The sequence below is a fragment of the Solea solea genome, chromosome 15 (genome assembly GCF_958295425.1).
Source record: "Solea solea chromosome 15, fSolSol10.1, whole genome shotgun sequence".
NCBI classification, from domain to species: Eukaryota; Metazoa; Chordata; class Actinopteri; order Pleuronectiformes; family Soleidae; genus Solea; species Solea solea.
In genome coordinates, this window is record NC_081148.1 from 8,969,338 (window position 1) to 8,984,599 (window position 15,262).

The 15,262-nt window shown below is 39.5% G+C and overlaps 1 protein-coding gene across 1 annotated transcript in view; it reads left to right on the top strand.

Annotated features, from left to right (window-relative positions):
- Positions 1-15,262, top strand: part of peli1b (pellino E3 ubiquitin protein ligase 1b) — a 37,991-nt gene that overhangs the window by 6,879 nt on the left and 15,850 nt on the right. The gene's annotated exons all lie outside the window — the stretch shown is intronic.

A 15,262-nucleotide genomic window follows, 5' to 3' on the forward strand; every position in this document is an offset into this window, starting at 1 on the left:
GTACACTGTATATTGTTGTATACTGTTTTTTGTTAAATACTGCACAAATAATGTGCAAATTAAATACATGAAGCAGGTTATCATTATCAGCTTAATTTGTGATAATTGGCCGGTTAATAAATAATAAATAATAAATAATAAATGTAAAATATCAGATCTGTCTACCTCTACTTTTGACATCAGATGTCTTCGTTTTCATTTATAGAAGTTAAAGTCCAAACACCTGTAGATTTGGGTTGGGTTCTGAGACACTAAAAATGGTCTATGGCATTTGTTTTGACTCTGTATGTTAGATGTTTTCTAAAAATCGACTGGCCTTTTTTTGTTCTACACAACAACATGTGACACCATCCATTTGTCAAACACACATAAACTGACAAAGGGCAGAAGTGACAGAAATACAGAGCAGGGATTGTTTGCGGAAGAAACAAAAGCATTGCTGCCAATAAAAAGCTAAAGCTACTGAAAGTGAACAGTACATGCTTAAGCATGGTGTTTTTTGCAGCCATGCTTTGCCTTCATTTTATGCTTGAATGAATAATGACATGTGATTAGCTTAATACCGCGCAGTCATGAGATGGTTTTGTTATGTTCACACAAACACATTGCTTTCAAATTAATAACAGTAATTAACACAGGTTATGTAAGTGCTGCCGTACAATGCTGAATGCTGAATGGCTGTAACTCATACAACTGTGTACACTGCTTTGTACAATGAGGAGATTTTGCTTGGCCCACGAGTGATTGTGTTTGTGTTTGACTGCTTTTTCTGTTCATTTCATGTGTCTTCTTATCCAGTCTGCGTACAGTACCGTACCCTTACATGGACATGCATTGACACAGTGTCATTATTTCATTGTGTATCTGCCACTCCGACCCTTGTGCGCTTGTTTGTCCGCATTTGTGATTGTGTGCATTTGTTATGTGTAAAAAGAGCTTCCTTGTGTTTGTGTTGTGTTGCACGTCTACCAGTGGAGCTGTTTGTCGGTTGTGTGCATATTCCAGTTTGTGTTCTACCCACTGAATCATTCATGAGGCTGTAATTCAAACGCTGCCCCTCCTAATACTTCCCCATACCTTTCTGTCATTCACTTAGCCTCCTCCCAGCTCACAGGAAAATCAGTAGGCTGCTCTGACAAAGACAATGGACCTGCCCTGCAACTGGGAAACAAACTGTTACCAAAACATAGAAACACAGTTTCAGTAACATTTAGTCTTTCTGGATTAAAAAAACCCCAAAAACTTGATCAGCTATTTTAGTTGTTTGCTGTGTACACATATTCATTCACATACTGTATGTTTTTGGCATTATATGTAGGTTGACTGTCTTGAGATAAGTACAACATCTTCACCTAGTTCCTTTGTCCTCAATTAACGGCCCAGTGTTCAAGAATTAGTAATATCTAACGGTCAAATTAAGGTCTCTTCTACTCTCCCCTCCCTTCTTCACAGGCATCAAGGAACTATGGTGGCCTTCACACACCAGAAAGGACGTTGTTCTTCTTTGTTCATATACAGCAGCAAGCTTCTGCGTGCCCTGCATGTTTTAGATGTTTCCTTGCTCCTACACACCAGATTCAAATGAATGGGTCATTATCATACTTTTGGAGTGCTTGCAGATGAGCTGATCATTTGAATGAGGTGTGTTGGAGCAGCGAAACATCTAAATCATGAAGGTTAATGGGTCCCCAATTTATTATTCAAACCAACTAATCAAAACAAATATTGATATTTCCGAAAAATAATTTAAGAAATGTGAATAGTTCTATTGCCATGTTTTTCTTTATCTTTAGACACGATTAATAACTTAATAAAATACTGCTTTTCAAAGTGAGGACCCTGTTTTCTCCAGTCGTGGATTCTGTGGGCATGCCAATCTCTTGGAGCCTCCCGAGCAACATGTAGTTTATTTTGATTACTTAATTGAATTCTCAGTGGGAATCTGGCGCCAAAGGACCTAACACCAGTCTTGTTGTTGTGGAAGTCAAGGGTACTGGTGGTGGTGGTGCAAATGGTGCTGGGAAACATCTGACCTTGTGTTCCCTTAATGTGCGTCTGAAGTTGTATGTGTGTATTTTCTTGTGCCCTGGTTGGCATGGTTTTGTTTATGTTTTCTGTGGTCAGCACTAGACAACTATTACAGTGTGGGACTTTTTAGGATGTGTCATCATGGTTCAGCGTTTTAAGCACAAGGTCTAGCCAAGTTTGGTGCCACCTTTACTATGTTCACATCTGCGTTCAACAACACAGCTCAGGTTTACATTCCTCACCCTCTTTCTAATATTCAAGTCCTTTTCCTGACCCGTTCCACATATTTCAGGCCTCGCTGTTTATAGCTGATGAGTGTGAGTATTGTTGTGGCAATGCTTCCTCTGATCAAGTGCTTGGCACTGAACTCATTGAACTCTGAACACTTTGATTTTTCTAATCAGCCTGGTTACCAACAACCTCTTTTTTTCCCCGTCATAGTCCCAGCTACAAAAGATGTCTAAAGTTGACCACTTCACTGTGTTCATCGCAGCACATGGAGGCGTGGCCTTCTGTGTGCCATTTTACCACTAAGTGAGGACGTCTTGGTAAATGCTTTCGAGAAATCAGACGAAATTTCAGTTAACGCCGATAAAAATTGACAGATGTCTGAGGGTTATTAATTTTTAATTCATCCTGATTCAGAGCATGCGTGAACTGTCTTGAAAAAGCATGGTGTTCATTTGTGTCTACATTTATAGTGTTTGATAGACTTGCTCATTCCAAATGAATTACAGACCTCTTTTTTACTTTCATGATTCAGACTAAATCGTTGACGTTAATGGGGGGAATTCATCCATCTATCTGTCTGTCTGTCATATATTAGCATGTTGAATCTTAAGGGTAAACTGAACTACCACCCTTTGTGTCCAGCATTTCCAAACCTGGATGTGGCTCCTTCTGTTGAATTTTCCTTATCCTTCCTCTCAGACAATCAGTCTTGGGTCTTGTGATTCCAGCATTCAGTATGTTTCCATCCATCTTGTTTTAAATGTTGGACCACACACACTCACTGACACACACACACGTGCAGACACAATGGAGGTTACCTCCAAGGACCACTGAACATGACGAGCATACATGTGTCTGTGAGTGGGCAGGGAATTGGGACTTCCTGTGTGCATCGACACGCTGACTCTTGTGTAATTCACTGTGGAGCAGGCTGGCTGCAGGCATGTCAGATATGTTCCTGTGGTGCCCAGCGCGTGTTTAGATTCAGAATAAGCAGTGAGAGTCACAGCGAAGACATTTGGTGTTAAAAACACTCACGCCCAAAATATTCTTCTTTTATTTGATTTTTATCTATATTGCTTTAATTGTCTAATCTACTTGGTAACACCTTAGCAGTTCACACTCTGGTTTGTGTTGATAATGCGGTCTTATCTGCCCGTGCGCACTCAGCCAAGCTTTCAGCGATGTAATTCACACCACATTAATTTCTGTTGTGTTGCATCAGCAGTGATTTTCCCCGTCGAGAGCTTCTCTGTTGGTGTTAGTCTCCTCTGGATGGAAACACTTTATTTGTGCCAGCACTCATTGTGGTTTCATTTCGAGACGGAAGGTTGGAGTTATCGTGAGATCTGGTGCATGAATGGAAATGAGTTTTGATCGTTTCCCACTGGAATCGAGAAGAGTCACCAGCTGAAGAGAGATGGAAAGAGCATGAGCTAGTTTTAGGACACAAGGGAAGAGTGTTGGAGTTTCTTGAATAGGCAGATTCCTGTGTTGACCTTTATGATCTTCTGGAAAATATTTTTGTGCTAAAAAGTTATTCGCTGCTGTGGTGACAGGTGATAAATGGTGTCATACATGTATGTGCAGCTGAAGTGCATTAATGTAGACTTATCATTAGAGCTGAACCAATTGGTCGATGAATCGATTAATAATCGATTACTAAATAAATCGACAATCATGATTAAAACAAGATTTTCGATTCTTAAATGTGAATATTCTTAAATGTGAATATTTGCTTCATTTCTTTGCTCTGGATAACAAAGAAATCATTAAAAGTTAATCATTTTGGTTTGTGGACAAAACAAGATAACAAGAAAATTTGAGAACATCATAATTTCCAGGTTTGACGAACACCGATCAACATTTTTTAAGGTTTCCTGATATTTTATGGACCAAACGATTAATCGAGAAAATAATCGACATATTAATTGATTATGAAAATAATCGTTAGTTGCAGCTCTATTTATCATTAATATTATCTTATTAAATTGTGTGGTTTTCTGATTGAGGTTATGTGTGGTCACTTATATGGACACTGTATTATGTTTGTATTCAAACTTAAGGCTTACTTAACAACATACAACATATGGAAACGCTCCTATTGAGAGCCATTTAAATTTTTATTACATCCTTCAAATGGACATACAAATGTATAAATGCTATAGCTGGAGCTGCTTCACTTTGACAAGGTATCTGATGTCAGATAGTAGTGATAATGATGCTACTCATAGCCGGTCACCTTATAGCCAAGGAGAAGTTTGTGCCAAACAAGGATGGATTTTTCACTGCTTCTCCTCAGAAAATCCACAGGTTGTACACAGTCTTTCGAATCCCAACACAAAGACATTTAGGCTTGTTGTTGCTTTGCCACTCAATGATATATTGTTGTAGTTTCAACGTAAAACAGCATGCAAATGTGTTCAGTTCCTTTGCTTGTTTGATTTTCATGTCTCCTGAAATCTCTCAACGATTACCTCATGCAAAGTCTCCATCACTCTCAGATGTCACAGCAGGCTTTTGTTCTCGTGGAGTAGGAAAATGCTTCGTGTTCGCACACAAAGCACAATTTTACTTTGTCTGAGGTTTCGGCCTATTAGCTCACTCACCACAAAACTTGCCTCCATAACATCGTCTCTAGTAAAACCAGCTTGATTAACACTAACGCCAACAAAATGTAACACTTTTAAAACACTTACTCTGTATATTATTTTTGCAGCACATTGTGTCAATAGCATGTTTTTTTTTTTTTTTTTCAAATCACTTTATTTCCAGGCCAGAAAAACAAAAAAACAACACAAGCCACAGGTATAACATGATATTTTGATGAATGAAGAATAGATGACTCGAGTCAGAATTTGGTTAAACTGCTTTGTCCTTCTATGCACCTCGTTTTTGTAACTATGTGTACTATCTATGCTGCTATCTTGACCAGAACTCCATGGAAGAAGAGATATTGTATCTCAATGGGACCTTCCTGGCTAAATAAAGGATAAATAAAAATAAATAAATAGGATTTGGCATGAGAGCATAAACTAATACTTAAGTTTAATTAACTTGAAAGAAACATTATTTGATTGAAAGTAAAGTTACAGTTACATTCACAGCACATTTTCTTTCTCGTCATCTAGAATAATTTAGTGCACAAACCACCACTGATGCTTAAGTACAAAGCTTTGCATATCAGAGAATATAAAGTAAAAACAGTAATGGCTTCATTTGTTGACCGTCTTTGACATTTCTTTTGTTTTGCAGATGAAAGATATTAGTTTGTCGGTTATGTTTTTTGCTCCTTCCTCATTGTGAAAATATAGGTCAACAAACAGCTCAACACTAATTCATAAAACTTAGGACAGGGGTGAAGCAAAGCATACCATTTTATCCTCTCTTAAAATGCATGCATGCATGCTTCCTTACATGAGTACATATTGCAAAAACAATGTTTTCATCCCATGTCCAAGATGACTAGAGTTGAGTTTTCCCGCCGTCTTCCTCTTTCCACATGTTCTGTAATGCTGATGCCATCTGTTCGTGTTCATTGATCGGACAAGTTTGATCAGGGAGGAGATGGCATGAGAGGTAAAGGAGAGGAGAGAATCTGGCGTCAGGTTTGCCAGTTCCCCCTTCTTCCAACGGATCAGTTTCCGACTCATTGAGCGTCTAATCTTCATTGTGAGCAAACCAATCCCTCTGCTCTGACCCGACCGTGCAATCCTACACACTGGAGACCAGACACAGGGCGTCTGAAAATGAGATCGCGCCCACACAAAATGCTCACATGTGCATGCACGAAGGCATTTCACTTGCACTGCAAGCACTCTCTTTGGATTTTGAAGTCCACACTTATGCACATACAACCTCCCACATGCAAGCGGAACTCTTAGCCATAATTTGTAGGGGTTAGCACATCCTTTGGCTTGTTATTGAATGTTGTTAAGATGAAATTGTATTTTAAACACGCACCACTTACAAGGATGAGGTTTATGGTCAGGCCCTGCATCCTACTCTTTTCCTGAAACCATAAAACCTCCGTCCTGATGTGCCGCGTAATGCTCCGTTTTAGTCATTATTCGGAAAAACAATGAAAGACATTCCAAGAAACTGTGGGGAGGCTTTCATCTCACGCTTTTCCCTTTTTCAAGCCCATAAAGGGATGACTGATGTCCAGACTAATGAGGGTTTATTTATTCTTTATTATTTTTTTTTTTTCTTGTTTTCACTCCCCTTAGCTACATTTACTTTTATTTTGATATATTTTGACAGGATGATGTAGAGAATAAACCTGGGACCATGGTTGAGTCATTTATTTAGAGTTGTTACAGCTGTATTCAGAGGTGAAAGCATTGATAACATTGACTCATCTTAGTTTGACACATTTGATTCTTTTTTTTTTTTTTCTGAATGAGAATTCTTATCATTCTGAGGTGAAGAACATGTGGTATTTGTTTGGAGCTGGGTGGTTGCTAACTGGCTGAAAGCATCTTGGCCAGTTGGATCTCCCAACATGCAGCTGGTGTTTGTGGCAAGAAGTTGATGTTTCTGATTTAAGGCACTGACGTGGCACTGGCTCCCTTCACATGGAGGTCCTCTCAGAAACATACAGTCTACTGTCATCAATCAGTTATGTTTTTGGTTCTTTTCCTGTTAGATACAATCTCTAGCTATAGTCATTACTCTCCAAGTGTATATAAGATTATGACATAATAGGGACTTTGGACTGAACATAATGATGTTAAGCTTTAATTTAAATTAACAATTCAATGAGAAACTGAATAGCAGGTTGAATTTAATTTAGCATTAATTTAATTTAGCATTATTGCAGCCATATTCCACACTATAATGTAATCTAATTTCTAATTGTAAAAACTTTACTTGGTATGTTGTCATAAATTGTAACAGGTGTTTATGCGTGGTGAGGAAAAGAGACAAGTTCAACTTTTTCATCAGATTTAAAAAGTAAAAAAAAGGTTCTCAGTGTTAATTGAAGCTTGATATACATCCTGTCATTTTATGTAATTTAGAAAACCTTTGCAGGGATATTGTTACAACAGAAATGTGCTTCTGTGCTGTAGATACTTAGGTTTAGATACTTTAAGATGTGATTCAAACCTCCCAAAGAGACATTTTCACTGTGGTTTCATCTGGATTTAGCCAAAGCACTGAGCACCTCTTCCTCTCGAAGGCTCATTCCTTGAGGCCATGAGTTAAAACACATGGTTTTGTCTTTTCTTTTCCTCTTCCACTGAGCTGGAAGCCCTACCCTGCCTTCCAGGTCACGGGTTAAGTGGGTTAGAGTTCTTCTCGGAGTAGGAATTTGACAAAGAAAGCTCTTGTGAGAAGAGAGGAGGTCGGTGTGATTCTTTGCAGTGTGAGGTACAGTACATCAGCTGAGTGAGCTCACTCCTACAATCTCATCTTTACTCTGAACTTCACATTTAACCTCTAGAAACATTTCTTCATTTTAGCTTCCGTCCTGCTCACACATTCTATCTCTTAGCTAATATTTACCAAGAACAAAATGTACAGTATGTGTAATCTAATTGCATAATTTGATTCACAAGAAATGTGTCTTCTAATTTCTTGGTCACTTTGTTCTTAAAAAACGTTTTCTGGAATAATTGCTAGTGCTGGTCAGATAAGATTTTATAAGATAAATAGAAAGAAAATGAAATGAAGTCTGAACAATACAGTAAAGAAAGGCCTAAGGGACTGAACGTGGCAATGAATGTTAGACTGATGCCAGTCCTGAGAGTGTTTAACCTACTGCAAATGTGAAGTTTTGACTCATTTTGGAATAACTGCGCATGCAGCACAATGGTTCCTGAAAACAAGTAGTGATGAGACCTGCATTTTGTGTGGGATTTATGTGTGAGAGGGAAATCTGCAGTCGAGTGCAGAAATCCTTAAATTGATTTTGCAGCACACAGCAACAAAGCTGTCGATAAAGCTCCAAGCTGCTGGTGTCTGCTGGTGAATCTGTGCCTGCGGGCTCAGTCTTAATTAACTGGCAGATTGTGTCTGAATGTGTCACATGACATACATAAATGTGAGCGGGAGAAGCTGTGCTCCCCTCACATCACCATATACTATTAAATTTGAAATGGAAAGTAGATTTTTCGTATCCACCTCGCTCTCTGGCTACGTAAAATGATTTTTTGTGGTCAGTTTTCATTTGAAATAATGAGATTGTACAAATGTGGTTCTTCTTTTCTCTTCCTTGCTGATACCTTTTTCTGTTTATAGTAATAAATTCTGAAAGAAAAAATTGAACTAATTAAGATTTCATTAATTTAATAAGTTTGGTTATTTTTCAAGCAAAAGTGCCAAACATTTTATGGTTGGAATAGAAATAAAATAAAAGGATCTGCTGTTTTTTCTTGACGTGTGTGATGGTAAACTAAAAATGTGTTGGATTTGAAATGTCGGTTGTTAAAGACATCATCACATAAGGTCAAGGTTGTTTGTCACATTTTTCTTAAGAAAACATCAGTCAGGAAAGTAATTGGCTCATAAATGGACCATGGAAAACGGTGTTAATTACAGCCCTGCTCGACAATATTATTGTAACAGAAAGCATATTTACACTCGAACGAGCAAAACTTCGTCCAGTGTTCAAATAAACATGAACCTCAGCCCAAGAAGAATAATGTTTATTATGGTTGTTAAACATATATTAATTACATTTTATTTATAAAATCTCAAAAACCAAATGTTCCTGCAAGTCTTCAAATGACTAATCCAGCCATAAACTAGAGTAAAGCAACACAAAAAGACTCAAATATAAAATTGACTCTCAATTCATTTATTTTTCAGTTCAATGTCTTTCTCAATTACTGGTATATTAGAAAATCTTCGCTCTCTTTGATTACAGACTCATGGTTCTAGCAAACAGGGCCACTTTCCAGAACTGATCACCTCTCTGCAAAGAAAGCTGTGGGCAATAGACACGAGGAAATTCTATTCACACTGCACTGTTGCCGAATGTACACAACACCTTACAAGTTAAAGCCCGTCGCATCTTATCTGCCATCTATCTGTGCTGAGAGGAACCAACTGTCAGAAGAAAAAAATCAAAAGACTGAAATGGGAGGAAAGAGCAGAGCTACTTTTTGTGTTTTAAGAAAATTGTTGCTGTAAGATTTAGAAGATGTGAGGTCGACTGCTCAGCGACTTCAAAGTCTCTTGCTCACGAACGACTAATAGGGAACATGAAAGATATGAAACACCTAAAAGCCTCGGCGTGTTTTGAGGATGTGGTGAGAATTATTGGAATAATCTGGGTATCTCATGACCTTCTTTATTAAGGACTCTGACAATGATCACAGCAACCACATCCCCTTTCCTATGAGTTATCATCTTTAACACACATATGCACTCACAGAATGAGTGTCATCCACTTTCATCCCACATTGTATTGACAGCGACTTGGCGCCCAGCAGGCAGAATATTAGTATCAGAGTGTCATAACAAAAGGCATGACACGTAAATAGACAACTTGTGTGCTTCTTAACACATCCTGGTGACAGCTCGTCAATTTGCTCACGTGTGACTATGCCAGATTCTTTTTAGGCAAAGAAAGTTGAGAAAAATCAAGCAGCACGTGTTTGTTTTCAGCAAGTAATTTGTTAAAATGACTATCACACAGTGAGAGAAAATATATTAGAATTGACACTGCAACCCACAAATCAGCAACAGTATTAAAGTCATTTTATTATATTCTCCAGTAGGTTGTCTTTTCAAATTGGAGCAGATGTGCTAGCCAGAAGCATGTCAGCTTCTGAGAGTCTATTCCAGGCATCTGTTATTATTTATTGATCTGATGACCCATTGGACCAGGAGGATATCATTACCACTTTCCAGTAATGAAGATGTTGCTCCATGCAGGGGGTCCTGTTTTTCTTTTTTCTTTGTGTGCATCCCTGTCCTACTGTCTGTTGTGGGGGTTTCTGCTTTTACTGAATTTGTAAAAGTGTTTGTTTTTAATTCCTACTTGTCTTTGTTATGTGGGCTATTTTGTGTTGCTGTGTTTCTCACAACCTAGTTGTAGTAACAAGGTAACGTGTCATTTAAAAAAGGATGAATTAATGCTAAAACAGTAATCATTTGTTTTCATTGCGTTTATCTGCAGATACAGAGTCCAGCTTTAAATATGTATGAGCTTACATATTGTTTTATTCTGCATACTTCAGGTCCACGCTCAATTATGAATACAGGTTATGTGGACTAATGTGACCTATAAACAGGGCACAATCAACTAGAACAAGGATGTGGAACAGGGTGAGGCTTCTTTTCCCCTGGCTGAGCACAGAGACCCAACAAACCTGACAAAACCTGAGTTTCATGCTGGTCTGTTATGATGTGTATCAGTGACAGCATAAACAACTTGCTGCTTGTGACATTTGACATTTTACCCAGTGAAAGCAACAGGTAGTCGGAGTTAAAATGGGAATAGAAAAAAGCGCTACGATATTTATGCTAATTGGAGAAGACAGATGATTGAATGTTACAATCGTCGCTGGTGCCAAAAGTTTATATTAATATACAAATTACATTTGCTTATTGGAGAGCTGTGCACTACAATACTAATGGTAAAATTAGTGTGTGTTATGATCAGCTCTGGGCCATAGAGCGGTTTCTTTGTTTGTCCTTCTGGCTGTTTCAGTGCTGGGAAAAATCTAGTTGAAAGCGTTGCAGATACAAAAAAGATTTCATAAATCACTGTCAAGTATCGGTTGTCTCTTTAAGTAGGTGTCGGGTATAGGAAGTGTTGTCACACGAGCCAGCAGCTTAAGGCCTCAGGCTGGTTAGATATCAGGAATATATATTGGCTGTGTGTATAGTAGCCATAGCAGATTATTTAACACTGTTTAGTAACTCCTTCTGTCAGTTCATCTTTGTCCATCACACTGTTAGAAGATCTTCTGACCCATTTTATGTTCTTGATCTCCAAGTCGAGAAACACTGCCTTAGGGGAAGTTGTTTGTTTCCACAGAGCAGTGCCTTGTAAATATGAATTTGTGTCACTCGTACACACTTTTCCATGCAACATGAAAATATTGCTGTGAACTTTTGCCACGGCGTATTAATGTGGACTCAGTTCCCTCGCTCATTGCTTTGCGTCAATCTTTGTATATTAAAACACTTTGATGTGAAACACTGCAGCTCACATGGTAATGCATTGAAATCCCCACGCTGATACATTCCATCTGTCTTGACATGAAGGCGTATGCACGTTGTCTGCACCATGTACTGTACTTTTGTTTTTGTCTCTGTTGTGCTCTGTTGGCAGCCAGTGGGAATGGTAGGTGTCGCGCATACCTTTTTGCACTTGAGTTTTACGAGGGCTTTTGTAAGTGTGAGTTTGCTGTTCTCGCTGTCAGCAGCAGGTTGTTACAGTCTGTGACCCCGGCCAGCAAAGTCAGTCTCTCTGAGCCCTGGATCTATTGTTGTAGGACTGTGTGTCTCTGTAGCTAAGCAGCAGCTGGCAGGCAGCCACACCAAGCACTGTGTCATGCAGGGTTGCAGAAGTAGGGATCTTTGCACACACACACACTCTGCCCAAAGATATCACTTTATCCAGTTTTGTCTCTCTCACGCACACATTAAAGCGATCAATAATGTACGTTTGTTTTTCTAAATTGAAAGCGACATTTAAGCAATCCCGGCATGACATATTTCTCTACGTCACCCTAAATGATTTAAGTACAGAAATAATCAAAGGTAACAAAATTAGGCGATCAGTCAAACAGGGTTCTTTGATGTAAAGTGTCCATTGGTGAAGCTTTAAATATTAAAACAGACTTCATTAATACATGCTAGATGGAAATTTCAGCCTCCTCTGTTGAAACATCATGGTTTTTCATTTCCACCTCACTTAACTCTTCACTGTGCTTTTGTCTGTTTTGCATTTCACATGTATGATGTTGTGTAATAGAAGGACACTATGAACTTCTGCGGGGATAATGGACTGGATGAGTTGATTTTATTTATTTATTATTTCAGGGAGAGCAATATGTGCACAGTGTTTTTGTTTAAACGATGACGGAGGCACGGCCTGCTGTTTTTTGTCTTTGATCTCTTGATAACAGTAGAGTTGAGACAGAACTCTTATTCAGCAATCATGTACACATGCTCCATAACAGGACCCACTGCATTTGGACCCATTTTTCATTTGGTCTGTAGTGTCTGGATATCCATAGGTTAAAATCAATTCCTGGCACGTCGTCCAACAGCTCCCTTGACACTGCTTATTGTGTACATCTGAACATGCACACAGTTTAGAGCACAGTGTTTAAGTATACACTGATACTGCTGCGTGGGATTAACCCCTTCTGTCAGAAGGAGCAGAGCTCAGCCTTATATTCGGTTTTGCACTTTGAACACACCCAATCTTCACTTCCCTCTTCCTCCCGCTGTCTTCCATTTTGCTTTTATCATCACTGACTACAATAAAACACCTTCCTCCAACTAAACTTCCCTGTCTACTGTCAGAAAATAGCTGTAAAGATTTCTATTTCCCACCACCTGCGGATGTTTGTCAGATATATCAATAACAGGTGGATGAATTACTTAAATGTGATTTTGGCCCTGCTGTTTCGTCTTCGCCATCTTTTCTCCCTCTTGCTGTGCTCGATGAGGCTGTTAATAGTTCCACAGTGTTTGTTATGGTCTGAGACACTGAATATAGATTTATCGTTAACACAGCGGTAACACTCGGATACGAGGATGTGTCTTACAAATGTTACGTCTTCAGGTGTGAGGCTGTGATGAAGGGTGTATGATTGTAAGGATGTGAGAGCAGGTAGGCTCTCGGCTCACAGATAAGCCACTCAAACACTTGAAAGCAAGCCAAGCGAAGAAAAGCCAAGAACATAACTCTGAGAATGCATTTAACTCGGGCTCACTGAATTTGGAAAGTCGAAGCTTAGAAAAGCATTGCAGTGTGATGAATCGGCGTTTCTCCTGAGGAATGCAGATGGATTGGTGAGAATTTGGCGTCGGTTGCACAAATCTTTCAACACTCCAGGCTGGTAGTGATGGTGTAATGGCGTGAAGTACAGTTTGAGTCCCATAATACCAATCATTCTCCAGTTTGTTGTGAGATTGGCAAAACATCAGGGGAGCAAAGTCTCAAATAAAAGTTTCCATGCCATGAAGAGTTAATGTATATGTTTAATTTATCTCACTCACACCACAAAGTGGACCCAATGTGAATGTGTTTGAATAATGTTGCCTGCATGCAAGAGTGAGGTAATGCTAATGCATTTGTTACGGTTTCTCACAGCACTTAGAATCCATTTGTCCCTGTTCCTGACTTCTCTTTCTTCAACATCCATGGCATGTAGTGAAGTACCCACTATTTTATGTCCCAATTTTTTTTTATGTAAAAAACACTGGTAATCTCATACACATACTCATACCCACCTTGCTGGGTTCCACAGTCTTGCTCGACTGCTCCTATGCAGAAGCGTGCATCACTTTAGCAGCCGTATATGTACATGGCTCATGGCAGAGGGCACAGTCTTTTGGGGTGTTTCAGTTTATTCTCATTTCTTTGTTTGTTTATTGGGTGCATTGGGTGTGTAAAAATTGGTAATTGTTGGCAATATGGTGTACTGTTTGTGACCTGCTGTATGTTATACATTTTTCTCAGCTCTAGTTTTCATAGCTCCAGCAAGTCCAAAAACACCTCAATATATACAGTAGGTTGGCCTTTTAGCTGTCCCACATGCATTTTCTTCCCTCTGGTATCTGATGTTTGTGAAGTCTTTATTTTTGACTGAAGTCGGAAATGCCACCGTCACCCACAGTCAGCTGATGACAGAGGCTGGTGGCAGTGTAAGCACCCTGTAACTTCCTGTTTCTGAGTGGGAAGTGTTTGTGCATGCACCCACTGCAGTGAAGAGCCCTCCTTTCTTAGCGGACTCCACTGAGCATGTGGGCCGGAGGTGAAGGAACTGACTCAAAGGCCAGACTGTCATTAGCATTAGTCTCATCTGTGTTAGCGTATGGAGAGCACTGCTCTTTCAAAATGTGAAGTCGGATCACAGAACTGTATAGAGTGTGTGTGTTTTTTATTTCCATCCATCCATCTTCTACCACTTTATTCTCCACATGAGGGTCGCATGAGGGAGCTGTGCCTATCTCAGCTGACATAGGGCGATAGGCGGAGTATAACCTGGACAGTTTGCCAGTCCATCACAGGGCCACATATAGAGACAAACAACCACCCACTCTCACACGCACTGTCCAATTGACTTAATCCCCATGTTGCATGTTTTTGGACTGAGGGAGGAAGCCGGAGAACCAGGAGAAAACCCACACACACACGGGGAGAACATGCAAACTCCATGCAGAAAGGCCCCTGTTCCGACCGGGTCATAAACCAAGGTTTTCTTGCTGCAAAGGCAAGAGTGCTACACCAACCGTGTTTGTTTGTATTAAAATAAACAGGCATACAATGTTACTTTTATGGAGAGATTTTTTAGGGAGATTTTTTTCGCTTTTTTTTTTTCGTATTTACACAAACTACATTCATCTAAAGTTCTACAGGCCATGTTATCATCATTCCTGATTTTCCTATACAAACCTTTATCTTAAGTTTGTACTCACTGTGAGACATGCTGATCTCATGCTTCTGAAAACAGTAGAAGTCCCCTGCATGAACTTCTCACCCTCAGCCTGATGGGACTGTCAGTCTGCTGTTTACTGCTGATGAACCAGTCCCCCCTCCCCACCACCACCACCATCCCCACTCATCATCAAAACACTTCACCTCTTATGCTTTATTCGTGTGTGGCTCTGCATTCCTTCATCACAGAGGCAGTCTGAGAATTGCTGGAGAAACGTTCTGCTTCATATAAGGTTAGAGGCCTGATTGAAAAGTGATCTTATATTTAGACTTTTTTTTGTCTAGTGAATGGGACAGAGAGCAGAGATCATTCTACAGAGGCTGAACTTAAACCCATGATGTCGAGAGTGCATGAGAGCTTTGGCTCATTGT